Genomic DNA, 26,671 nt, shown 5'->3' on the forward strand with positions numbered 1-26,671 from the left:
TGCTGAGAGTAGCTAAGTCATTCACAGAGGGACAAGTCGAGGAGGAATGGAGGTAGGAAAAACAGAAGGAGAAGACATTGGGAAAAGGTTTGAGGAACTGAGGGGTAGTTCTTTCAAGCTCAGAGCACAGGAGCTGGATGTGGAGGGTGTTAGAAGAAAGTTGGGTATAACTAGTGGGTACAAGAGAAAGGTGGCTGATACGAATGCTGGGAATTCCCTCAGAATCTGTTTCCAGTTTTCTTCCTACAGCCTCTCTTTATTCTGACCATCCACACATGACACTTCTCTGTTTTCATTTGCCGTTGGGTGACAAAGTCTGCAGCCAATTGGAGTTAAGGCTCCGCTTTTATATAAAGTCGGTGTGAGTTGGTGTTTCATGATTATTGACCATGGAAATTTATATGCTGCCTCTACTTTTGTTGAGTGTCCTGGTCCTTACAGAGACCTGGGCTGGTAAGTAAGTCTAGCATAAGGTAAAACATCTATGTGGAGACAATGCCCAGAGGGCCAGAACGGGTTTGTTCCTGAACACCTAAGCCTTTGCCACAGACACTGAGGACAGACTGGACTGGGACCGGGGCGGGAGTGGCGGAAGGCGGGGTGGCGGGGTGGTGGGGAGGCGGACCACTGATAACCTCGGGATCGAGTCCCCACCCTGAACCTGGGCCAAGGTCTCCAATGTTTCCGACTCAGGCTCTCACTCCTTGAAGTATTTTTACGCCGTAATGTCTCGACCCGAGCTAGCAAAACCAAGGTTCATCTCTGTAACCTACGTGGACGATCGGCAGGTCTTGAGCTTTGACAGCGACCATGAGAGTCAGAGCCCAGAGCCCAGGACGCCGTGGATCCAGCCCGACTACTGGGAGCGGGAGACAGAGATCTTCAGGAAGACACTGAACGTTACCGAATATGCCTGCGGAAAGTGTCTGGATACTATAACCACAGTGAGGGAGGTGAGTGACCAGAGGGTATCGCGGGTTGCCCGTCTAAGCAGTACAGTTACCTCCTACACACGCAGTTGGGCTGGGGCGGGGGAGAGGAACGTGGAGAGGAGCGGGCATGGCCTCAGCGCGAGAGGAGCAAGATTTCTGACCCTGTAGGAATGGTCTTTGAGGTCCGGACGTTGTGTAATCTTGGTGCGACAGCGCCCTCTGGGCCACGCTGAATCTTTTTTGGGGTCTCAGGGGTTCATACATTCCAGCGACTGTCGGGCTGCGAGGTATTCTCCAACGGGAGCTTCAGCCGCGGCTTCGTGCAATACGCCTACGACGGGCAGGACTACCTGGCGCTGGATACCGAGACGCTGCGTTGGATTGCCGGGAACGCAGGGGCCCTAAACCATAAGCTCGAGCTGGAAGCAGATCAAAGCTTTACGAAATATTGGAAGGGCTACGTAGAGGAGGAGTGCGTGTACTGGCTTCACAGATATCTGGAGAATGGAAAGGAGACACTGCTTGGGACAGGTACCTTCCTACCTTGCCGCCCTGCCGCACCCCCTCCCTACCTGGCCTATTCAGCTTCTTCACCCTGAGGCCATGGTCCCAGCCTAAGTGTGCTGTGGACAGAAGTGGGGTTCAGCTTTCCTTTCCCTGAATGGGGGGAGGGTCCTTTAGCCCTTCTCTGCCTCCCCTGCAGCCACTGTCTTAGGGTCCGCTCTCCCAGAACCAAAGGGCCAGGGCCAGAATCTGTCCAGGCCTGGACTGTGAGACCTCTCCCTGCATCCAGTCTATCCTTGTCTACCTGGAAGAAAATCAGCCTCTCAGACAACGAGGAAAAGGCAACCCTGACCATGCCTCTACCTTGGCCCCACAGATCCGCCCTCTGTACAATTGACGAGACACACAACTTCTGAGGGTCAAGTGACTTTGCGGTGCCGGGCCCATGGCTTTTATCCTGCGGAGATCTCTCTTACTTGGCTGAGGGATGGGGAGGAACAGCTCCAGGAGACGGAGCTCATTGAGACCAGACCTGCGGGAGATGGGACCTTCCAGAAGTGGGCAGCTGTGGGGATGCTCTCTGGAAGTGAACAGAAATATAGCTGCCGAGTACAGCACGAGGGACGACCTGAGCCGCTCTTTTCTTGAAATGGGGTAAGAATAGTGAGGTGGGGCTGAGGTGGGGGAGGCTCTCTGCACCTCTCCACTCCCGGCAACAGAAGGATCTGGAGCTATTCTTGAATGGGGGAGAGTGACTGTGTTTGAGTTCAAAGAGGGATAAGGGTTCCTCACTTTAACGTTTTCCTTTTAGAGCCACAGTCCTCATCCGTAGGGCTCTCGGTAGGGGTCACCACTGCTCTCCTCCTCCTCCTCGCTGCAGTCATTGTTGGGGTTGTGATCTGGAGGAAAAATGCTTCAGGTAGGGAAAAGCGAAGGGGCTCAGTAGGCGGCAGGCATGATGGGGATTCTGGGTTGTCCCATGCTATATCTGTCCCACCCAACAAGTCTATTCTTCATATTGAGACAGAGAATAAGTCCCCATGCGTTGTAGATAAACAAATTTAAAAAGAAACACCATTTTAAGAGATGGTCCATTTCAGTACAATAGGGTCAGCAGACAGAGTGATTCAGACTCAGATCACAAAGAGATCTAGAAATTTAGGTCAAAAGAATTCAGTGTCTGCCCAGAGGCGACCAGGCCTAAAATCTTTCTTCTCTTCCTGTTGAATTATGACTCCATACTATTTAAAGTGTCACAGTTATAGGAATTTGTCCCAGGGAAATGGCTGACATATTGAACCTCACGGGTAACTGCTTCTCCTGAACTTTCCCAATTAATTATTATCATTATTATTATTATTATTTTACTTCTAGATGGTAAAAGAGGGAGCTACACTACAACTGCAAGTAAGTAAAGGGTCAACATGGGGATAGATGAGAGGAGCTGGTTCATTTAAACCTCCAGACGTTATAAATGTTAAACCAAAATCCCTCCTCTCTCTTCACCTCTCCCCATCCTTTCCCACTCTCCTGTTCTGAACAATATATTCCTGATCAGGTTGTCTCCCTCCTGTTTCTCCAGGTAGCGATAGCGCCCAGGAATCAGATGTCTCTCTTACAGCAAGAGGTGAGAGTCTGGCGATTCTACAGCTAGAGACGGGCTGGTGTAAAGGTGGCAAATGAAATGAAGATGAGTATGTCAGTAATTGGGGTTAAGGGAGTCCCTGATTTTTGGAGGGGTGGTGAGACAGGCTGTTCAAAGTAATGAGGGGCTTGATGGTAGAATTGACTTTTTTCATGTCTTTCCTTGATCTGTTTCCTTTTTCAGCCTAAGGGAGATGCCTTGTGTGGAGCAGAGGGGGAAAGAAACAAACACAGCAAAACAGAGGAATCTACTTCTCCCTTTCCTTTCTCATTTCTCTTACCTTACCCCCAAATTATCTCCTTGTACAGGCCTCTGTGATCAAGCCCATATGCCTACCAGCCAAACCCTATGGTAGGGGACATCAGTGCCTTCACCTAATAGTAATTCTGCCTTCCACTCATCCACCTGCTTTCTTTCTGTTCTGCCAGACATTGCAGGGAGAAAATTAGAGTGAGGAGCAGAAAGATTTTAGATTTTCTCTTTCTCCCCAGTTGTTACACTGAAGTCTGACCTTTTTTCTTTAGAGCAATAGCTTTTCCCCTAAGTACTGCTTTGGCTGCATTCCATAAATTTTGGTACGTTGTTTCATCGTTCTCATTCTCTTTAATGAAATTATTAATTGTTTCTATGATTGTTCTTTGACCCACATATTCATTAGGATTCCTGACCTTTTTCTTGATGTTTGCTTAATAAAGGAAATGCATTCTGAATAATTTTTCTTCATGCCTCAATACTCCCTCATTTAGATTAACCTTATGGGATTACACACATCACATGGCAATACCAAAAATGAAAAGAAATTAAAGACTTGAAGACTTGTAATAATTGTCTTATTGGCTGTGCTGAGTCTGTGATTGCAGATGGGTGAGGGGCTGGGTTAAGGAGGTAGGGGATACAGGGGATGACAATTTGTACAAAGTAACTACTCACATATTTGGTTTTTGTTTAGTCATTTCTCCCCCCTGCAGTTTGTTCTGTTAGTCTGCATGTGTGATATAACTGGCATTTTCCAGGAATTCAGAAAGATCCTAGGTTACTGTAACTATACCATGACAGCCTGATAAGGTCATAAATACTTCAGTGGCAAAGTGGAGAGAGTGCTGGACCTGAAGTCAGGAAGACTTATCTTCATGAGTTCAAATCTGGCCTCAGACATTTACTGGCTGAATGACCTGGAGCGAGTTACTTAAAAGTGTTTGCCTCAGTTTCTTCATCTGTAAAATGAACTGGAGAAGGAAATGGCAAGCCATTCCAGTGTCTTTGCCAAAAAACAATCCTGCACACCTTCAGGTGATAACAGATCTACGGCTAGACCTTCCAAGTCTATGTAGTCAGACCCTTTTATTTCATTGAGACAGGCAAGTGGCATAGTTGTCTTGGCTTTAGGAGAAATTAGAGTAGAAATGCCAGCTCAAACTCTTACTACTTGTGTGACCCTGGGCAAATCACTTAACCACTCTTATCCTTGGTTTCATCACCTGTAAAACACATATAAAAATAGCATCTACTTCGTAAGGTTGTTGTAAGTATCAAATTAAATAATACATGACAGTGCTTTGGAAACCCAAGAGTGCCATATACATTTTAACTAGCTAGCATTTTACATGTAAGGAAAATGAGGCCCAGAGACATCAATTTCGTGCAAGTAATAAATGTCAGGTAGGTTTAGAATCCAGGTCCTCTGACTCCAGAGCTAATCCTCTTTCCACTATCTGAGGTTCTTAACCTATAGTCTTATCATCAATACTAATTTAGTTTTCATGATCTAGTGTCTCTGTGTGTGTGTATGTCCTGGCTTAACCCCTTAGTCCATGGAAATTCAGGATTTCAGTGTTTTCCATGCATATACAATTACAGCATTCAGTACTTGGGGATGATAATAATGATGATGATGGTGATCATATCAACAATAACATTAATAATAATAGTTCATGCTTTAAAGTTTGCAAAGTACTTTACAATGTTGTCTTTTTGTATCCTCTGTACAACAAACCTGTGAGGTGGCTGCTGTTATTATCATCCTCATTATACACATGAGGATACTGAGGTACCAAGAGGTTAAGTAACTTGTTGAAGATCACATATCTTGTAAATGTCTGTGTGAGTGTAGAGAGCAGTAAGATTTAAACACGGCTCTTCCTGCCAAGTGCAATATTCTATCTACCGCCTCTTGTCCACATTTCTTCTAGGGTGATAGTTCTTTCTGTTTATTCCCCAATTTTCTGCAAGTGATGTGAACTTGGACTCGGCAAAGAGGGACCTACTGGATCTTAAGCATGAAGAAGCCCCTGTTGTGCGATCTACCCTGGTAGAAAAAACAAGTGTTTCTACTTTTTATACTGCTCTCAGCATTTCTTTCCAAATAGAAATACATTTTAATTACTTACATTTCTGTATTTTGTGTCCTGTAAGGACTGACTTGGTATCTCTGAGTATTGGCATTAGCCAGTTGTTCTTTCCCCTATTTCAGGTGCACCCACAGAAATCCAAGTGTACGAGCTACATTATTTTAATTACATGATTTGTTACACTTCCCTTCTATTACAATTAGTAATTCATTCAAGCTTGCCAGTTACATTGTGGTGGGAGCAGACCAAAGCTTAGGCCCTATTGTTCGTGTGTGCAAATTAACTAGAGGAACATCTTTAGTTAAAAATCTGAATGATTCATATCCTGGGGTGAGGTGGGTGACATTTGTGTCATACCCTAGGATTAGATGGCAAGGTGGATAGAGTGCTGGACCTGTAGTCAGGAAGACTTGAGTCCATATTTGGCCTCTGACACTCACTATGTGACCAAGTCACTTAACATCTGTTTGCCTCAGTTTCCTAAACTGTAAAATGGAGGCCTAACTTCCTGGATTGTTGTGTGCTTAGCACATAGAGACCAGTTAATAAATACTTATTTCTTTCCTTTTCCTTCCTTCCTCAATTTCTTTTTTCCTTCTTCTTCCTCCCTCCCTCTGTTTCTTTTTTACTATAAAGAGTGGCAGCTCCGTAAGAATAAGAACTCTCTTATTTTTTCTATTTGTATTTATAGCACTTAGAAAAATGCTTGACACACAGTAAACAAAACATACATTTTTATTTCATTCATTTGTTCCTTAATGTCCAATGTCCAATGGCTAAACATATTGTTTTAATTAATTAATTAATTTTTAGTTTTCAACATTCACTTCCATAAGATTTTGAGTTCCAAATTTTCTCCTCCTCCCTTCCCTACCCTACCCCAAGATAACATGTAATCTGATATAGGCTACACATATACTTTTATATTAAACATATTTGCACATTAGTCACATTGTAAAGAATTATTAGAAACAATGAGAAGCACAAGAAAGAAGAAACAAAAAGAGAGAGAAAGATTAAATAATATGCTTCCATCTGCATTCAGACTCCATAGTTCTTTCTCTGGATGTGGATAGCATTTTTCATTATGAGTCTTTTGGAATTGTCTTAGATCTTTGTATTGCTGAGAAGAGTTAAGTCTATCAAAGTTGGTCATCATGCAATGTTGCTGTTGCTGTGTACAATGTTCTCCTGGTTCTGCTCACTTCACCCAGCATCAGTTCATGTAAGCCTAGGTTTTTCTGAAGTCCACCAGCTCATCATTTCTTCGGGAACAATAGTATTCCATTACATTCATATGCTACAACTTGTTCAGCCATTCCCCAAATGATAGGCATCTGCTCAATTTCCAATTCTTTGCCAGCACAAAAAGAGCTGCTGGTAAATATTTTTGTGCATGTGGATCCTTTTTCCTTTTTTTATGATGTCTTTGGGTTACAGACCTAGTAGTGGCATTGCGGGGTCAATATGCACAGTTTTATAGCCCTTTGGGCATAGTAGAACATATTGTTAGCAACAAAGGGATAAGGAAATCTCTTTAAGGCTTTATCTCAAATAAATGATAAAGAGTTTAATGTGATAAGCAAGTGTAAATAGGTGGATGATCCCACCTGGAAAGGAAGCTGTCTTAACACATTCCTAACCCATCTTGACTATTAACCTGACTTATAAGAATAACTACCATACTGCTCCTCTCTTCTTCCTACTGATTTCTTCTTTGCTTACAGATTAAAGGATAAATATTTCACTTGCAAATACTCTTCATATCTCTGATGAATTATCTCACATTCTATGTTCCAAATCACTAAACTTACAGTGCAGCCATTCTACAATGCATCTCCTCTTCCTCCTCATCCTCTTTTTTCTCCATCCATCTTAATTATGAATTACTAGTTTTGATATCAAAAATGGAAAATAGATTTTAACAATTCTCTAGAGAATTTTAGAACAATCTGTAGAATAACTGTAACAATTCTGTGGGGAAGCCAAATAGTTGCTATGATGAGAGAGTCTAAAAATTGCACTAAATGTGATCTTGCCAAGCAGAAATGGCAATTAAGAGCAACATTGGTTTAAGCTCTAAATTAATTTGCATAATCTCATAGAAAAGTACAGTGGATGGTTATTAGCAATATTACCACACAAAATAGGCAGATTAGAAGGAAGAACAAATTTAAAGAACTGTTGTTTGTCAGAATTAAGGAGGTAGGGGAACTGAGGACAATGCCTTGTATGTAGTAACAACTCACATTTTTGTTTTTTATTTAGTCATTTCTCCCCCATGCAGTCTGTTCTGTTAGTCTGCCTATGTGATATAACTGACATTTCCCAGGAATTCCTAAGTCTCCCTTTACCTCTATCTCTCCCTCTTCCTCAGCACAAGTTTAAGAATTCAGGGATCCAACCTTCCAGAGAGGAAAGAAGATTTCCTGGTGCAGTGTGTTCCTCAGGGAAGGAAGATTATTGTCATTGTGTCTTATACAATGTCCTTCTTAAAGAATTTATATAAATGCTGCTTTAAGATTTGCAAGATGCCTTACATATCTGATCTCATTTCACTCTGCACTCTGTCCCATTTTACATACATTTTTACTCTGAGTTGCTTAGATAGTACAGGTCCACTGGGGAAGAGAGCCTTCAGAGTATGTTCAACTCCATGTTCAACTTCTAAAGCAGAGTGGAACTATGAGTCTTGGGCAAACTATGTAGGATCTATGTGGAAAAAGTTACTCATTAGATTGTCAGGGGGTCATCCTGATCATAATTTTCTTAAGTCCTTTTTGTTGCAATTCTTTCCTCCAATTCAGTGCTAAACTTTGAAAAGTTGTCTACACTTCATGTTTACCTCTCTATACTATCCACTCTTTTCTTACCTCTCTCAAATATGATAATTGGTATTTATTTTTCTGACATGCTAAGTGTTTGCTGGGGTGTAGCATCAGTTAGCTATTCCATTGTGCAAGAGAGGTGGTGTCTCTAGTGCCTGTGACCTATGATATAAGTATAAAGGAAAAACTCTTTATTTTAAGTCACACTCTGTCAGAGACAATTCATTACTATAATTCAGGTATGTCTGCTTTCAAAGAGGTTCAAGTTCCAGAATTCCCCTTCCTGATCAGAATATTATCTGACTCAAGCAGTTTTCATTTATAGTTTATAGTGGGTATGAAAAAATAAAAAAATTCCACAGCAAAGTAAAACAAAAGTATACAGTTTAAATTTAGGATTTTTAACTCTTTTAGAAATCTTCCTCAAACTAATTTTCCACTTTAACTATACCCCTTTCAAGTTGGTCAAATATGAATAAAATGTAGCAAGTACTGCTCTGGATTTAATATTCCAGAGTCAAACTATTACATTTTCTGATTGGGGTGCTAGTGATATCCACAGGTGACTGGGATGTCTCTTCTTGAGTGGCATTAGCTCAAACCCTCCTCTGTTCAGGGTGTCCTCCCCATTAGTTATCAGTGCCAAGGGTCCTAGTTCTACTAAACTAGTTAGCACCAATTAGCTTTTTTCAAATAAATAGTTAATTGGAAGACATAATAAAGACAAAAGTACAAATAATTTTTCCCCAACACTTTGGGAGCTCACTCTCTCCTGACACTGCTTCATTCTGTGGGGAGAGTGGGCTCAGACTAAATACAGTTTCTATATAATATTGGTCCCACCAAATTTACATCTAAATGCAGCACCACTGCCAGATGAGTCCTCATTTCAGTTCCTGCTGGTCTGGATCCATAATGTTTTTCTTCTATCTTTGCTATATCAATAGTGAGCTGGTTGCAAAACCTGACATGCGCTCCCACACTCCCAGATTCATGAACAGCTTGCTCTCCTGACCTTTGGAAATGTATGCGGTCACAACCTCCAACATCTTTTACTGAAAAATGTAAAAGAACGATCACCAAGGCAGATGAAGAATTGAGGCTAGCATTCAGAAGGTCATATATCAGCTTCAGAGGGAAAGAAGCCCAAAGCCTCTCCACTTCCATCCTTGTCTCTCCCTGAATGCCATCAGGGAAGGAATAAGGCCAATAGAAGTACTCTAATCAAGAGAAAGTGGTCAAGGCCAAATAAGGTCTTTTGAAAATATCCCCAATTCCAATTTGGCAACTGGGGTCAGTTAAATAAGCTAAAATTCACTACATTATTAGCAGACTGCGACAAGTTACAGAAGGTCTATACATTCTCAAAAGTCCCTCAAAAGCACTTCCATTACATGTCATCATGACCATTCCAGAAGTGGACTCCTCAGCCTCTTCCACACAGGGAATATCAACTCTGAAAATAAATTACCAAAGAGCCACAGAGGGTGTACACCAATTGTTAACAATGAAAACAATAAAATAAAATACCAAAGAGCCACAGAGGGTGTACACCAATTGTTAACAATGAAAACAATAAAATAAAATACCAAAGAGCCACAGAGGGTGTACACCAATTGTTAACAATGAAAACAATGAAATAAAATAACAAAGAGCCACAGAGGGTGTACACCAATTGTTAACAATGAAAACAATAAAATAAAATACCAAAGAGCCACAGAGGGTGTACACCAATTGTTAACAATGAAAACAATAAATTAAATACCAAAGAGCTCACAGAGGGGACAGGCAAAAAGTCTTCTTTATTTTATTGGAGGAGGGAAACTAGACATATGTGCTGGGGTCTCCTCTAGTACCAAGGAGACCCAATTCAGTAAACCTAAACCTTGATACATACAGTTGCAGCTAGACAAAGAACCAAATGGTGAAGTCTAGCAATAGTGGTGAGGCACCACAGCAACAATGAAGCAAGGCTGCTTTGTGACAAGAAGTCTATTCATAGCAGAGCTTCATGACTGGACTGCTGGTACTTGTTCAAACTCAGGGACTGTCAGTTCTGTGATTTAGCTGCAGCAGAGTTCATCCAGAGTGTGAACACAAAGGATTGCTATTGTACCAAGCTCAGGCATAGCTTGCTTGCTGTGCCTTAATTGTGGAAAACAAGGTGTTTCCTAAACACAAGAAAAGAGAGGAGCAAAAAGAAGAGTGGCCTTGGTGTAGGGGCCCTGACAAGAAGTTTGTCAGCTAAGCATGCTGGTCTACTCTGCACAGACTGGTGGGTATGAGGCTCATTGTGCAGCCCCCTGCTACAAAAGAAACCTTTCTCACTTTTAGAGTAATCAAAAGAAGTCCCTATTCTTAAATTGGTCACCATAGACAAAACACAAACAAGCTCTAATTATCTTAGTTTCAGGGCATCAAGATACCTTTCTGATCCTTCCCAATTAATTCCCAATTAAGAATAGAGATTCAAGGAAGACTAAGTCTTTAATTCAGGGGAAACTAAGGACTTTGGACCTAAACACTTCCATAATATTATTTTACAACATAACAGACCTAGGTGCTATATGCTTCCATACAGGCCAGCTAATTCTCTTTCATAAACTGACTCCATTCCTCTAACTTGCTCAGTCTCTTAATTAGTCAATTAGAATTAATTAAGCACCTACTATGTTCCAGGCACCATGACACATGCTTACAAACAAAGATAAAAAGAAAACAGTTCCTGCCCTCACAGACTTTACATTCTACCAGGAAGAAAATATATCTATATTTAAGAATACGGAAACTAAAGATTAAGGTAATTTGGGGAGAAAAATACTATCAACTGGGCAACTAGGAAAGTTTTCTTGTAGAAGGTGTAGATCTTAAGGGAGCAGGGAGGGTGTATGGGGGACAGCTAGTGCAAAAACACAGTGATGTGAGAGGTAGTTTTATGTGTGAGAAATAGCAATTAGGTCAGTTTGTCTGGATTGTAGAATAACTGAAGGAAAATTATGTCTATACATAATAAATGTATAATATATATGTTTATGTAATATGCATGCTTGTGATATGTATAATGTATGTAATATGCATAACACATATTTATTATGGTTGCATAATAAATGTATAATGAGGGCAATTTGGAGCCAAATTGAAGGATTTTCAATGCAAAACACAGGAGTTTGTATTGGATCCTAGAGGTGATACAGAACCACTACTGTTTACTGGGTAGGGAATTCACGTGTGATCTAGGAAAATCACTTTGGCAGCTGAGTGGATAATGGATTGGAGAGAGGAGAGTCTTGGGGCAGGGAGATCAATTAGGAGGTTATTGCAATAACGCTGGTGAGGACTGATGAGGGCTTGAAATTAAGTGGTGGCTATGTGTGCAGAAAGAGACAGATATAAAAGTGAAAAACAAAAATGATCAGTGGATATGTGAAGTGTCTATCAGTGAGAAGTTGAGGACAACTTGATGTATGCAAACGTGGAAGGATAATTTTTTTTTGTTTTTATTTATTTATTTTGGAAAGATAATTTTGATCTTGAAAGAAATGAGGAAGTTCAAAATATCATAGGATCATTGGATATTCTAGAATTGAAAGCAACTTCAGATGACATCTTGTTTACTCTTATCATTTTATAGAGGAAGAGACAGACTCAGAAAAGTCACTTAGGCTAGATTCACACAGGGAGTGTGAAAGGTGATATTTGAATCCAAGTCCTCTGACTCTAGACCCAGTGCTCCTCCCACTGTACCACACAGCTGCTTAGGGGTAGAGGTGGTAGTGGTTTTTTTTCATAATGTCTAGTTTAAGATGCCTATCAGTTATCTAATTTATCCAGTAAGCAGATGGCAATCTGGTGCTCAAGACAGGGACTGGGGCTACCAGTTATGGAACTGCTAAAGTCACTGAGAGAATGTTTAAAGAGAGAAAGGGTACAGGACAGAGCTTTGGTGTATGTCCAAACCCAGAGGGAATTCATATGAATTACATTCAGAACCATCCTTTACTTCTCATCATAACTCCTGTCCTCATCCCAAATTGTAAAGGATGTTTGGTGAAGCATCTTCATAATTTCCCTCATGCTCTGTTCACATCTCAATGGCTGGGCTGGATGAAGATTAAAATGGGTGTCTAAACTATGCCCCACTCTGGGGACATAGGGTGGGTAGGTGGGGGGGAATGTGGGAGCTCCTTGTTTCTTTTGTTTATCTCTTCCTGTTCTTTCTTTGTTTATCACTACCTTTTTGGGTTGCATTCTGGCTACTTGTACAAAAGTATTTCTTTCTGTAAGGAATTAATAAGTTGCAGTTTTTTCCATCTTTTAAGTAAGTAATCCTTTTTTCTGTGTGTTTATTTTGTTATGCTTCCTTTTGTTTCTTAGTAAATTGGCATTTTAAAGACTTTGAGTCACTTACTTAAAAGTAGATGTTTTGACACCTCATGTGAGGGGAAGTGTTTACTTCCTTGGGGAAGAATTTTCCAAAGTGGCTAGGGAAATTCCCAGAAGCACACCATTAGACGTAAGAAAATGGAACCAGAAGAATATAGGGCCAGGTTTCATCCCCTGTTTGTTCTTTCCAAGGTTTGACCAGCTCTGGCCATTTCCTTTTTTTCTTATTCCCTTGACTTCAGATGAATATGGGTCCTCTATTAGGCACACACATACAGGACATTCTCCTCTGGATCTTGGCCAAAGTGGCACAGATAAAGACTATACAGACGGATAAGCAGGAAGGGAAATCCAAGACCACTCTAGGTGCAGCAATATTTGAGATTCTACCACTTTGAATTCATATGCTCCACATACAGCACCCATGCTGCAACTCTTGTTCCTGTCCAGTTTGGATTTTCCTTTTCTGTTAGTTTTATCCCTTGGCTTTTGGCATCATGGTAATAGCAAGAGTTGTTATATTCAGAAATTTTTCTAGGCTAAGTTACTCTTTTCCTGTTTTCTTAGAATTGACATTTCCACTTGATGTCTTTATGGCCCCCAGTGTCTCTAGCTAGCTGCTTAACTTTCTCCTGCCTTCTGTGACACCTTATTAGGTCAGATAAGGGAGCAATGGTTCAGTGTCCAGGCAATGATGGTGACAAGGCAAGTTCCAGGACTTCAGGAGATGGGGGCAGCAAGAGCTGAGTGGAAACTGAGGAGTGATTGATAAGGCTTAGGCTAGTGAAGAATGCTTGTCCTTTTCTACCAATAGTAACAAGAGTAACAAGAATTCATGTTTGTATATGGTTTTATGATGTAAAAAGCACATTTTCCTCAGCCTTATGAGATAGGTAATTATCTTTACTCTAAACTCATTTCTCTTTGCACTGTTACCATATTGCTTCTATTTAAAATGTTTATCTGTCTGTCTGTCAATCTATCTAGTCTTCTCAGTGTTTCCCAGCATAACATTGAGTCAAATAACAATATTTGAACTCTAAGCAGATAAAAAGTATGATTAGACACAGTACCTGTACTCAATGACTTTCCAGACTTGGCAGCTTCGTTATTCTTTATTTATCCAAATTTGACCCATTCTTTAAGGGCCAGGGCAAACCCAGACATATTTGTGAAGGTTTTCCTGTTCACACTGATCTTTCCCTTTTCTGACCTTCCACACGCTACTCTCTTTATTTTATCCCATACTTACACATACCATTTTTTGGTGTCATTTTACTTTTTGTAGATGTATGCCCTACAGAGTTCCCCACTTTTCAAGCCAGAGATGATAGTAAATGGAAAGGCACATGAATCTTTTTCTTTCTTCAGTCAGTTCTGTTGAGCAAACTATTCTTCTTCCTTCAAACATCACCCAGCAGCAACACTTTTCCTCCAATCAGCTTTTGCAATCACCACAGCAGATTGGCAGCATTTGAAACTATTGATCATCTTTTAAAAATATTTTTTGTATTTATTTATTCAGTTAGTGTTAGTTTTCAACATTCATTTTTGTAAGATTTTGAGTTTTATATTTTCTCTTTCTCTTTCTCCTTCTCCTTCTTCTTCCCAAGATGGTAGGCAATCTGATGCATGTACAGTCATATTAAATATATTTCTACATTAGTCATATCATAAAGAAGAATTAGAAGCAAAGGAAAAAAACATGAAAAAGAAAAAAAAAACAAAGGAAAAAAGAGAGAAAATGATATGCTTTAATCTGCATTCAAACTCCATAGTTCTTTCTCTGGATGTGGATATCACTTTCCATCATGAGTCTTTTGGAATTGTCTTAGTTCCTTATATTGCTGAGAAGGGCTAAGTCTATCAAAGTGGGTCATCACGCGGTGTTACTGTTACTGTGTACAATGTTCTTCTGGTTCTGCTCATTTCACTCAGCATCAGTCCATGTAAGTCTTTCCAGGTTTTTCTGAAATCTACATGCTCATCATTTCCTCTGGAACAATAGTATTCCATTACATTCATATACCACAACTTGTTCAGCCATCCCCTAACTGATGGGCAACCCCTCACTTTCTAATTCTTGGCCACTACAAAAAGAGCTGGTATAAATATTTTTGTACATTTGGGTCCTTTTCTCATTTTGATGATTTCTTTGGGTTGATCACCTTCTTTTAAATACTCTCACATCTCTAGGTTTTCACACCACTGCTCACTTCTGGTTTTCCTCCTATTTGGGTGAATGATCCTTCTCAGTCACCTTTATGCTTTATCAATGTCATGCCCATTAACTGTGGATCTCCCCCATACCTCTGCTGGGGGCACTGTACTCCTTTCCTTTCATGCTGACTCATTTGGTGATCTTATTAGCTCCCTGAGTTCAATTAATACCTTTATGCAGATGACTCCAGCCCTCCTCTCCATCAAGCTACGGTCCCAAATCAATAAGTGCCTTTTGTACACCTCAAATTAGATGTCCCATAGGCATGTTAAATGCAATATGTACAAAAGAGATCTCGTTATCTGTTCTATCCACTAAACCCTTCCATTCTCCAAATTTCTTTATTGCCATTAAGGAGTTATCATCCTTCTAGTTGCCCAGGCTCAAAACATTGATGTTGCCCTCTGCTCTTCAATCTTATTCACCTCACACATCACATACAATATGTAAAATCTTATTTCTAACTTAAAAGCATCTTTAATATTTGTCTATATCTCTCTCTCTATCTCTCTATCTATCTATCTATCCATCCATCCATCTTCTCTTCTCCAGCCATGCAGCCATCATCCTATTTCAGGATCTTATTATCTCTTGGTTGGACTTTTGCAGTAGCCTTCTATTTGAGGTCTCATTGCCTCAAGTCTCTCCCTACTAATCTAATCTATCTACTGTACTAACCTGATCTACTTTATGTAATCTAATCTAATCTATCTCTCCCTACTACTCTAATCCATCCTTTATTAAGCTGTCAAACTGATTTTCCTGTACTGTGTATCTGGCATATGTGTATATTTGTATCTGTGTATCTGTATCCATTTAGTGAACTCCAATGACTCCCTCTTACCTCCAGGGTCAAAAGAAAGTACTCTGTTTGGCATTGAGAGCCCCTCATAACCTAGCCCTTTTCTACCTTTCCAGTCTTCTTACACTTCACTTTTCTCCAGGCATGTGATTCAGTAACACCAGCCTGCTTGCTATTGTTTGAGCATGATATGCCATCTCCCATTTCCATGCCTTTTCACTGGCTGTTCCTCATATCTGGAAGGCTCTCCTTTCCTCACTTTCTCCTCTTACTTTTTCTTGCTTTCTTCAAGTCTCAACTCAAATGCCAACTTCTGTAGGAGGCTTTTTCTGGTCATCCTACTTGCACTTTTTAAATATAGGGTCTTTTCCCCTCAAACGTATCCCTAAAAAACTACGGTATTCAAAAAGAAATCTCAGACAGAGAAACCCTCCAGGTAGTCCTTGCCAATGCAAATGACATTCCAATAAATCTGAGGTGATCCCACACTGTAGCATGGGCATGGCATTATGCCTGACCCTTCTTCTCTCTAGACTCTCTCTCTGGGCTGGGATTGGCCCACATCCCATCTGTACCTATGCTGACAGGGATGCTGGCAGGTCAAGGTGGTTCCCCAGAAGGGAAAGAGAGTTACATCTCACTTGTAGAGTCTAGGGTAACTGAAATATAGTGATGTTCTGTGGTTGCTATGTGCAAGTGAAGCCCAGGAGCTCTCATCTTTCTAAGCCCTATTCCTGGTTTCTGGCCTTCAAAAACATGCCTCTGGGGCAGCTAGGTAGCACAGTGGATAGAGCACCAGCCTTGAACTCAGGAGGACCTGAGTTCAAATCCAGCCTCAGACATGTAACACTTACTAGCTGTGTGACCTTGGGCAAGTCACTTAACCCCACTGCTTAGCCAAAAAAACCCCCAACATGCCTGTGCAGCTGTCTTATCCTGGAACTTCCTTCAGCAACTCCCCACCCTGCAACATTCAATTATCCCTCTGACTTTCTCTACTTTGAATATTCTTCTATAAGACCCACTCCTTTCTCTCACTGATGAGTTCCTGCTGGGGCTCCCATTTTGTGGAGGGCTTCAGGCTATCCTTCCATCTCCTCTTGACCCTGTTCCTGGCTTCTGGACTTCAAAACCGTATCAACTTATTTTTCAGAGTTTTTGTGTGTGTTTTCACCTACTAGAATGGAAGCTCCTTGTGGGTTAAGACTTTCTTTTGCTTGCATTTATTTATTAAGTACTTAACACACTACCTAGAATAAAGTAAGCACTAAATAAATGCTTTGTTTCCATTCCTTCTATGTGTTTACTTTTAATCATGAAAGATTTGCTAAATTGAATGCGAAAATAAGAGAACAATTTTTACACATAACATTCCATTCATAAACCTGTCACAACCTTCCACCAATTTCTACAATGTCTGTGGGAAAGAGCAGACACAGTAATACAGAAGAATATGAAGGAATAATACCAATTAAAAACTCATATGCCTGGGCAACTCACAACTCTAGGCTTTTTCATCTTTCTGAGGAATAGTATGCATCACAATTCATCTGCTGGGCAGGCCACTTCTCCACTGGCTATTTCACTTAAACAATTCCTGCATCGGACTCTCAGGAAGTATTATACTCTCTCCCCCAGCCCCAAGAAGCAGCATTCCTAAGTCTAGAATCCCCAGAGCTATTCCAGACTACTTTCTTGGATGGGCTCTGAGGAGCTCCCACCTTTAAAACCATAAGTGGCAGGAAAGAACAAGGCAGAGAAAACTCTGAGGGGTTTCAATTCACTCAAGCCATAGGTGGTAGTAAAAGAGAAACTCAGAAAGAACTTCATCTTTTCCTAGCCAGCTCTGTCAAGTAGCTCCTAGCTCCTAACAGTGAAGTTTTTCCTCTAATCAACTCAGCTCCCCTAGATACATGCAAAACCTTCCTTCCTCTTTTAGGTCATCAGGGGAAAGGAGTTGGGAAATATAAGCTCTAAGCTCTTCTCTCTGTTATTTTCTGGTCTGCTTTTCTGAGTCACTATCCCACCTGGATCAGGAAGGGCTTAGCTCATTTCAAGCAGCAGGGGGCAATTTCCGCATATTCTGTCTTGTTTTGTTTTGTTTCTTTCCTATTTTCTTCCTCTGGTGTTTTTTCTTCTTCTCCCTTCTTCCTTTACTTCTTTCTCTTGCCTCAAAGTGGGATCTCCTTGTGTAAAGCTACTCATTTCTATCTTAGGGTGAGAAACCAAAATTCCCTTTCTGTCAGATTTACCACAAATAAATAGTATTCAATAGTCCCACAGTGATCAAAAGTACTAGCTATCACAAATTTCCCAGATATCAACCTCAAAATACTCACAATATTCATAAGTAAATCATTGGATGGGCAACAAGACACTTCCACCATGTTTGTCTTCAGCCAGTCTTTGCTTTCTCTCAGGTCTTGATTCTCTTTAAGTTTTTTCTCTGAAGAGCTATTTTCTCAGTAGCTCACTCAGAACAGTCTGTGTTTCTTCTCATTTCCACAAACAAAATTGCTAAATTTGAAAGAGGGTACCACCTTATGTGAATATGAGTACCTTTTACATAATATCCAACAGCTGGTGATCCAGATCTGAAGACCTCCAGTAAGGAGTTATCCACTACTTCCCAAGAGATCCCTTTCCACTTTTGGATAGATTTAACCTTAAATAAGTTTGTTTTGTTTTACTTTTCATAATGGAAGGTGGCATCTCAGTAGCAGTAGCAGCAACAGCAAGTGAGATGGTGCTGTAAGCAACAAAAGTTCCAAGAAGCTATTGGTGAACTAGAAAAAAAAAACCTTTTATTAACGGCCTAGCAAGGCCAAGTGTCCATGTACGGGCACACCTTACAGAAGCAACAGCAAAGCTTTTTATTCCTAGTCCTGAATAGCAGTTCTGTCCCCTGTTTCCCCACTGGCTGGGTACTATAGAGGTTATAGCCCATCCAAAGGGCCTAATTTCCCCATGTGACTCTCCACCTTTAATTACATCTCCCATTCCTCACATTTATTTGATAATTAGAGTTCATCTCAGTCTCTTCATTTAGTAGCACCAACCCCATTACGCAAGGTGTTATGCTGCAGCTTATTCATAAGACTAATCAAAGAGAGAAATAAGTTGTTCTGCTCCTGCTCCTTCCCTGGAATAACCATGAAAAAAAGTAAGTTTTCCTGCTATGATTCTAAGGTCAGTTGCAAAATGCTCCAAAGATAAGTTTTTTTCCCCCTCAAGGTATAAAGAAGCCTTTTTGAATTCTCCTTTCACTATGTGTTCCCAATTAAAACATCTTCTGTCATATCCTAAATTGTGTGCAATTTGTTGTGGGGAAGGGGGTTGACTGATCTGATGGGTTTCATAGGAATCCAACACATGGACTCTGTGATGAGAAACTGCTTCCTGGCACCAGACCAAAGGTGAATAAAGTTACTCATCATAAAAACAATTACAGACAGTACATAAGAACTTGGTGGTATGTGTATCCCAGATGACAGTAATTCTTAGTGTCTGTCTCTCCCCTGCCTTCTGCCAGTGTATACCTTAGTAATCATAAGCTATCTGCAGGAACCCTGACTCAAACCTCAGCAGAGCTTGACTTTGATGTGAATTCTCAAGGAATTAGTCTCTCCTTGGTAATGTGACTTGTGGGCTGGGGTACTTGAGCTTCAGCTTCAGTATTTGGCCTTCTGATGGGGTGCTAATGATGGACCCCTAAAAGGCGCTGGACTTTCCTATACATCCAGACCCCTTTCTTTGTTACCTCAGGCCCCCTCAGGCTCCTTGCCACTCCTAGATTCCATCCAGATCTTCCCACAGTCTTTCTGTATGAAAGTACCAGTTTTATTCTCATCAAATGTGCAGATTCTTAAAATCCCACGTGCTTCTGTTGGTGACACAATAAACTTTGTCTCTGACTGAAAGCAGGCTTGAGTGGTCCAATTCTTTCAAGGCAGGCCCCCACCCTGTAGCCTTAAATTTTGGAGCTCCCAATACCCCTAAACTGCAACATATTTTGGCTCCCTGTTATGGGTAACTGCCTGATGCCTTAAGTCCTTCTCCGATGAATACTGAAAGATATCTAATCCTCCCCTCTCTATACCTTTCTCTCTCTGCAGTTGGGGTCACTCTCCAAGCACATAAGAAGGTTTGGAGGTGTTTTTCAGGCCTGATGTTCTCAGGTTCCATTCGGGTCAAACAGTTATCAGGCTGTCTTGCACCTGGCCTGATGCTGTTAGGCTCTCAGTCCAGCAATTTGATTTAAGGCCATGGAACCTGGGCATACCGTCTGCAATATAGGGAACAGCTGCCCTGTCTGGAAGCATACACACAATTTTCTCAATTCTCTAAGATGCTAGGGAATTGGGAAAAAATGCAGGTTTCCTGAGGTTTACTTCCCTCTACACCCTGAGACCCTCCTTCATAGAGGGAGTCCCTGTCCCCATGCCAGTGCCTGCAGGATCCCTCTTCTTTTCCAGTCTCATGGCTACTAGATCCTTGAAACTGGACTCAATGGGACTTTCCAGAGATTTGCCCCTAGATTAGAAGTGGAAAAATCTCCTTCTTCAAGAATTTGAAAAGGAAAGCTTTGTGCCTGGCCTCAATACAATCTAGAAGACCAAAAAAAATTGTAAAAGTTCAAAAAATTCTTAAGCCTCTTCTTCCTGTAGTCAGGCTATGACCAGGCTAAGGCTATAGTGAAAAGTTAGAACAGCTAAAAAATGTTTTAGCAGATTCTAGAAGTTTTGAGATTGGGACTTCTTCTTCCAGGAGCCAAGATGGTGGAAGGAAAAGGTAGTCACTCTCACTCTCCCCTATCAACCTCTGAAAACCCAGAAAATATCACCCCAGAAAAAAAAAACCCTGGAACAGCTGAACTAGAAGAAAATGGGGAGCAGCAGTGCAGCAGCCCAGCAAATGGGTCTCACAGTGCCTCAGCAAAAATAAGACAGGCAGAACTACAAGGGGCCCCAGGTGGATAAGTACCCTTTGGCATTCAGCTGAAAGGAGGTGAAGAAAACAACCTAAAGGCTTCCCAAAGCCCTGGCCTGGCTGGTTCCAGCCCAACACCAGGTGAGCGGTTGGAGACCTGCAGCCTCCAATTGTGAAGAAATCCTGAAGCCCAGGTGGTAGAACAGGCAAACACCAACACCTGGACCTCTGAGTGCCTCAGTGAGGGTGGGGCAAACCAGTGGAAACCGGTGGAAACCAGCTCAGAAAACCACCAGGTACCTTGGCACTCTACCACAAAGGAATCTCCCAGTGCATTAGCAGAAACGAGGGAGACAACACTGCAGGGGGCCCCAGGCAGATAAACACCCTGGAACACCCATCTAAAAGGAGTTGAAGAAAGCTAAAGGAAAGGAAAAGCAGGCAACCTAGAATTGCCTGAAAGTTCCAGCCTTGCTGATTCCAGCCCAACATGAGGTAAGCTGCCAGAAACCTACAGCCTCCAATTGCCAACATAAGAGGCCCCAGCACACAAAGCCAGTGACCAAGACCTAGGCTCCCAACACAAGAAGCTTGGGTCAGGCCCTCTGTTCCCCAGCAGGAGAGCTCAATCTCTTTAAAGGCCAGGGAATAAAGAAACACCATGAGTAAAAAGAAATGTACCATAGATTCATATTATGAGAAGAGTGAAGATCAAGACAGAAATTCTGAAGAGGACAACATTGTCAACAAATCCACATCTGCAACAACAAAAGGGAATATGAACTGGTCTGAAGCCCAAAAAGCCTTCTTAGAAGAGCTCAAGAAGGATTTTAATAGTCAAATGAGAGAGGTAGAAGAGTCCTTCAAAAATACAATTGGCCAATTGGAAAAAAAATACACTGAAGAAAACAAGTCCCTAAAAAACACAATTGGCCAATTGAAGAAGGAAGTACAAAAACTAACAGAAGAAAACAATCTGTTAAAAACTAGAATTGGACAAATGGAAACTAATGACTCTATGAGAGAGCAAGAATCAGTCAAACAGAAACAAAAAATGAAAAAATAGATGAAAATAAAATACCTCATGGTAAAACAACCGACCTGGAAAATGATTCAGGAGAGACAATTTAAAAATTATTGGACTACCTGAAAATCATGATGAAAAAAAGAGCCTGGACAGTATCTTTCAGGAAATCATAAAGGAAAACTGCCCGGAAGTCCTAGAACCAGAAGGGAAAATAACCATAGAAAGAATCCACCACTCACCACCTGAAAGAGATCCCAAATTGAAACACCAAGGAATATAATAGCAAAATTCCAAAATTACCAGATGAAAGAGAAGGTGCTGCAAGCAGCCAGAAAGAAACAATTTAAATGTCAAGGAACCACAGTCAGGATTACACAGGACCTTGCAGCTTCTACATTAAAAGACGCAGGGTGGAACATGATATTCCATAAGGCAAAGGAGCTTGGAATGCAGCCAAGGATCAATTACCCAGCAAAAATGAGCATCATTTTTCAAGGGAGGACATGGATATTCAACGAAATAGGAGACTTCCAAACTTTCCTGATAAAAAGACCAGAGCTCAACAAAAAATTTGATCTTCAAGTACAGGACTCAAGAAGGACATAAAAAGGTAAATGGGACAGAAAGATACAATATGTTGTTAATGGGGGGGCTGTTTAAACCCCTACAAGGGAATATGACACTTGCAACCCTTGTTATTGCACCATGTTAAAGGAGTATACATAAAGAGGGTGGATATTAGTTGACTTTGATGTAATGATAAAAAAAAATCTAATCAAGTGGGTTAAATGGATCCAAATAAGTGGATCAATCTGATCTTAGAAAATGTACTGAGAAAGGAGGAGGCAGACAAGGGTAAATTACATTACAGGAAAAGACACAAAATCCTATTACAGCAGAGGGAAAGAAGGGAGGGGAGCATTGTTTGAACCTTACTCTCATCAGATTTGGCTCAAGAAGGGCATAACATAATCAGTTAGGTATAGAAATCTAACTTGCCCTATAGGCAGTAGGAGGGAAAAGGGGAAAGAAAAGGAGGGGGGGGGGAAAGAAGGGAGGGAAGAAGCAGTAAGAGTAAAGGGGAAGAAAAGGGAAAGGGATAATAAAAGGGAGGAGGACTGAAGGAGGCAGTGGTCAAAAGCAAAACACTAGTGAAGGGGGAAAGGAAAAAGGAGAAAGAAAAGCATAAATGGGGGGGAAAGGATGGAGAAAAAGACACAGATAGTAATCATAACTGTGAATGTGAATGGGATGAACTCTCCCATAAAACGGAAATGGATTGCAGAATGGATTAAAAACCATAATCCTACAATATGTTGTTTACAGGAAACACATTTGAAAAAGAGTGACACATACAGGGTAAAGGTAAAAGGCTGGAGCAGAATATATTATGCTTCAGCTGAAGTAAAAAAAGCAGGGGTAGCAATCCTGATCTCAGACAAAGCAAAAGCAAAAATAGATCTAATCAAAAGAGATAAGGAAGGAAACTACATCCTGCTAAAAGGCACCATAAAAGGCACCATAGACAATGAAGTAATATCATTACTAAACATATATGCACCAAATGGTATAGCATCCAAATTCTTACAGGAGAAGTTCAGGGAGTTACAAGAAGAAATAGATAGCAAAACTATACTAGTGGGGTGTAGAGGACCACAGGTGAGTAGGACTCTGACCCTGATAGCTAAATATGCCCTCTCAGGTGATGAGCTTGCTCCTTGGCCTGGATTGGTTCTCCACTCCCCAGAAAGAAGGGCGGCTAGGCAGGCTCAACCATAAACAATATTGCTAGCTCAAGCACAGCTAGCTCTAGCACAAACATGTATCAAGTATTGCTAGCTCATGTATCATTCCAGGAACAAGAAGCTCATGGTGTTTTCACAGGAACAGCATGGGAGAAGGACGCAGCCAGGATAATGTTGCAAAGAGATGTGCTTGTTGATACTTTGATTGCTATTCGCATGAGAAAAATCCTCGGTGTTGCCTATTGGCAAAGATATGTAAACTTTGTTGCTTGGCATGCTGTTACATTGGGGTATATTCCCATGAGTCAAAGATATAAAACTGCCTGCTTTGCTCTAATAAAGTTGACTCTGTTTTCTGTCATGCTTGGAGTCCCGTCTCTTTCATACTTGCCTCGCAGTCTCTGGTCAAGAACCCTTTCACAGACTTTGCTGCTGGTCAGTGGAGCTGCCCCGACTCACAAGTCACAGTGGGAGACCTGAACCTCTCCCTCTCCGCACTAGATAAATCTAACCACAAAATAAACAAGAAAGAAGTTAAGGAGGTGAATAGAATATTAGAAAAGTTAGGTATGATAGACCTCTGGAGAAAACTGAATGGGGATAGAAAGAAATATACTTTTTTCTCAGCAGTCCCTGACACATCCACAAAAATTGACCGTGTACTAGGGCATAAAAACCTCACAATCCAATGCAGAAAGGCAGAAATATTAAATGCATGGTTTTCAGATCATAATGTGATAAAAATTACATGTAATAAAGGGCCATGGAAAGATAGACTAAAAAATAATTGGAAACTAAATAATCTAATCCTAAAAAATGATTGGGTCAAACAAGAAATCATAGAAGCAATCGATAATTTCGTTCAAGAGAATGACAATGAGACAACATACCAAAACTTATGGGATGCAGCGAAAGCAGTTCTTAGGTAAAGTTTTATATCTCTAAATGTTTACATAAATAAAATAGAAAAAGAGGAGATTAATGAATTGGGCATACAACTACAAAAACTAGAAAAAGAACAACTTAAAAATCCTCAATTAAACACTAAATTAGAAATATTGAAAACCAAAGGAAAAATTAAGAAAATTGAAATTAAGAAAACTATTGAACTAATAAATAAAACTAAGAGCTGGTTTTATGAAAAAAAAAACCCAATAAAATAGATAAACCTTTGGCTAATTTAATTGAAAAAAAGAAAGAAGAAAACCAAATTACTAGTATCAAGAATGAAAAGGGCGAAGCTACCACCAAGGAAGAGGAAATTAAAACAATAATTAGGAATTATTTTGCCCAACTATATGCCAACAAATTTGACAATCTTAGTGAAATGGATACATATTTACAAAAATATAAATTGCCCAGATTAACGAAGAGGAAGTAAAATACTTAAATAACCCCATCTCAGAAAAAGAAATTGAACAAGCCATTGATGAACTCCCTAGGAAAAAATCTCCAGGGCCAGATGGATTTACATGCAAATTCTATCAAACATTTAAAGAACAATTAATTCCAATACTATATAGACTATTTGGGAAAATAGGTGAAGAAGGAGTCTTACCAAATTCTTTTTATGATACAAATATGGTGTTGATACCTAAACCAGGAAGAGTCAAAATAGAGAAAGAAAATTATAGACCAATTTCTCTAATGAATATAGATGCAAAAATTTTAAACAAAATACTAGCAAGTAGATTGCAGCAACTTATCACAAGAATAATACACTATGACCAGGTAGGATTTATACCAGGAATGCAGGGTTGGTTCAATATTAGGAAAACTATCAGCATCATTGAGCATATAAACAACAAAACCAACAGAAACCACATGATCATCTCAATAGATGCAGAAAAAGCTTTTGATAAAATACAACACCCATTCCTATTAAAAACACTAGAAAGCATAGGTATAAATGGAGTCTTCCTTAAAATAATAAATAGCATATATCTAAAACCTTCAGCAAGCATTATATGTAATGGGGACAGGCTAGAAGCATTTCCAATAAGATGGGGGTGAAACAAGGATGTCCATTATCACCACTGTTATTCAATATTGTACTGGAAACCTTAGCTTTAGCAATAAGAGAAGAAAAAGAAATTGAAGGCATTAGAATAGGCAAAGAAGAAACAAAGCTATCACTCTTTGCAGATGACATGATGATATACTTAGAGAATCCTAGAGAATCAAGTAAAAAACTACTTGAAATAATAAACAACTTTAGCAAAGTTGCAGGCTATAAAATAAACCCACATAAATCATCAGCATTTCTATATATTACCAACAAAGCCCAACAGCAAGAGATAGAAAGAGAAATCCCATTTAAACTTACTGTAGATGTTATAAAATATTTATACCGAAATAAACCCAGGAACTCTATGAACACAATTACAAAACACTTTTCACACAAATAAAATCAGATCTAAATAATTGGAAAAACATCAGTTGCTCATGGGTAGGCCGAGCTAATATAATAAAAATGACAATCCTACCTAAGCTAATTTACTTATTCAGTGCCATACCAATCAAACTACCAAAAAATTATTTTATAGAGTTAGAAAAAATAATAACAAGATTCATTTGGAAAAACAAAAGGTCCAGAATATCAAAGGAACTAATGAAAAGAAATGCAGGGGAAGGTGGCCTAGCAATTCCAGATCTTAAATTCTATTATAAAGCAGCAATCACCAAAATTGCTTTGTACTGGCTAAGAAATAGGGAGGTGGATCAGTGGAAAAGGTTAAACATGCAAGACACAGTAGTCAATGACTATAGTAATCTATTATTTGATAAACCCAAAGACCCCAGCTTCTGGGATAAGAACCCACTCTTTGAAAAAAACTGCTGGGAAAACTGGAAAAGAGTATGGCAGAAACTAGGCATAGACCCAAATCTCACACCATATACCAAAATAAAGTCAAAATGGGTTCATGACTTAGATATAAAGGCTGATACCATAAGTAAACTGGGAGAACAAGGAATAGTTTACCTATCAGATCTATGGAGAACAGAAGAATTCATGACCAAACAGGAGATAGAGAACATTATGAAAAGCAAAATGGATAATTTTGATTACATTAAATTGAAAAGTTTTTGCACAAACAAAGCCAATGCAACTAAGATTAGAAGGAAGGTAGAAAATTGGGAAAGAATTTTTACAACCAGTCTCTCTGATAAAGGCCTCATTTCTAAAATATATAGAGAATTAAGACAAATTTATAAGAACACAAGCCATTCCCCAATTGATAAATGGTCAAAGGATATGAACAGACAGTTCTCAGATGAAGAAATTAAAGCCATCTATAGTCATATG

General features: G+C 40.2%; 1 pseudogene across 1 annotated transcript; it reads left to right on the forward strand.

The window, feature by feature from the left end:
• Positions 1-276: 276 nt before the first annotated feature.
• Positions 277-3,854, forward strand: LOC110199419 (class I histocompatibility antigen, Gogo-B*0201 alpha chain-like; annotated as a pseudogene). The gene is made up of 8 exons (XR_013487072.1): positions 277-453; positions 694-953; positions 1,185-1,463; positions 1,813-2,109; positions 2,248-2,355; positions 2,811-2,843; positions 3,019-3,063; positions 3,265-3,854. The product of XR_013487072.1 is annotated as a class I histocompatibility antigen, Gogo-B*0201 alpha chain-like (transcript).
• Positions 3,855-26,671: the final 22,817 nt, after the last annotated feature.

Source organism: Phascolarctos cinereus, unplaced genomic scaffold (genome assembly GCF_003287225.1).
Source record: "Phascolarctos cinereus isolate Bilbo 61053 unplaced genomic scaffold, phaCin_HiC Scaffold_5;HRSCAF=322, whole genome shotgun sequence".
Taxonomy (NCBI): domain Eukaryota; kingdom Metazoa; phylum Chordata; class Mammalia; order Diprotodontia; family Phascolarctidae; genus Phascolarctos; species Phascolarctos cinereus.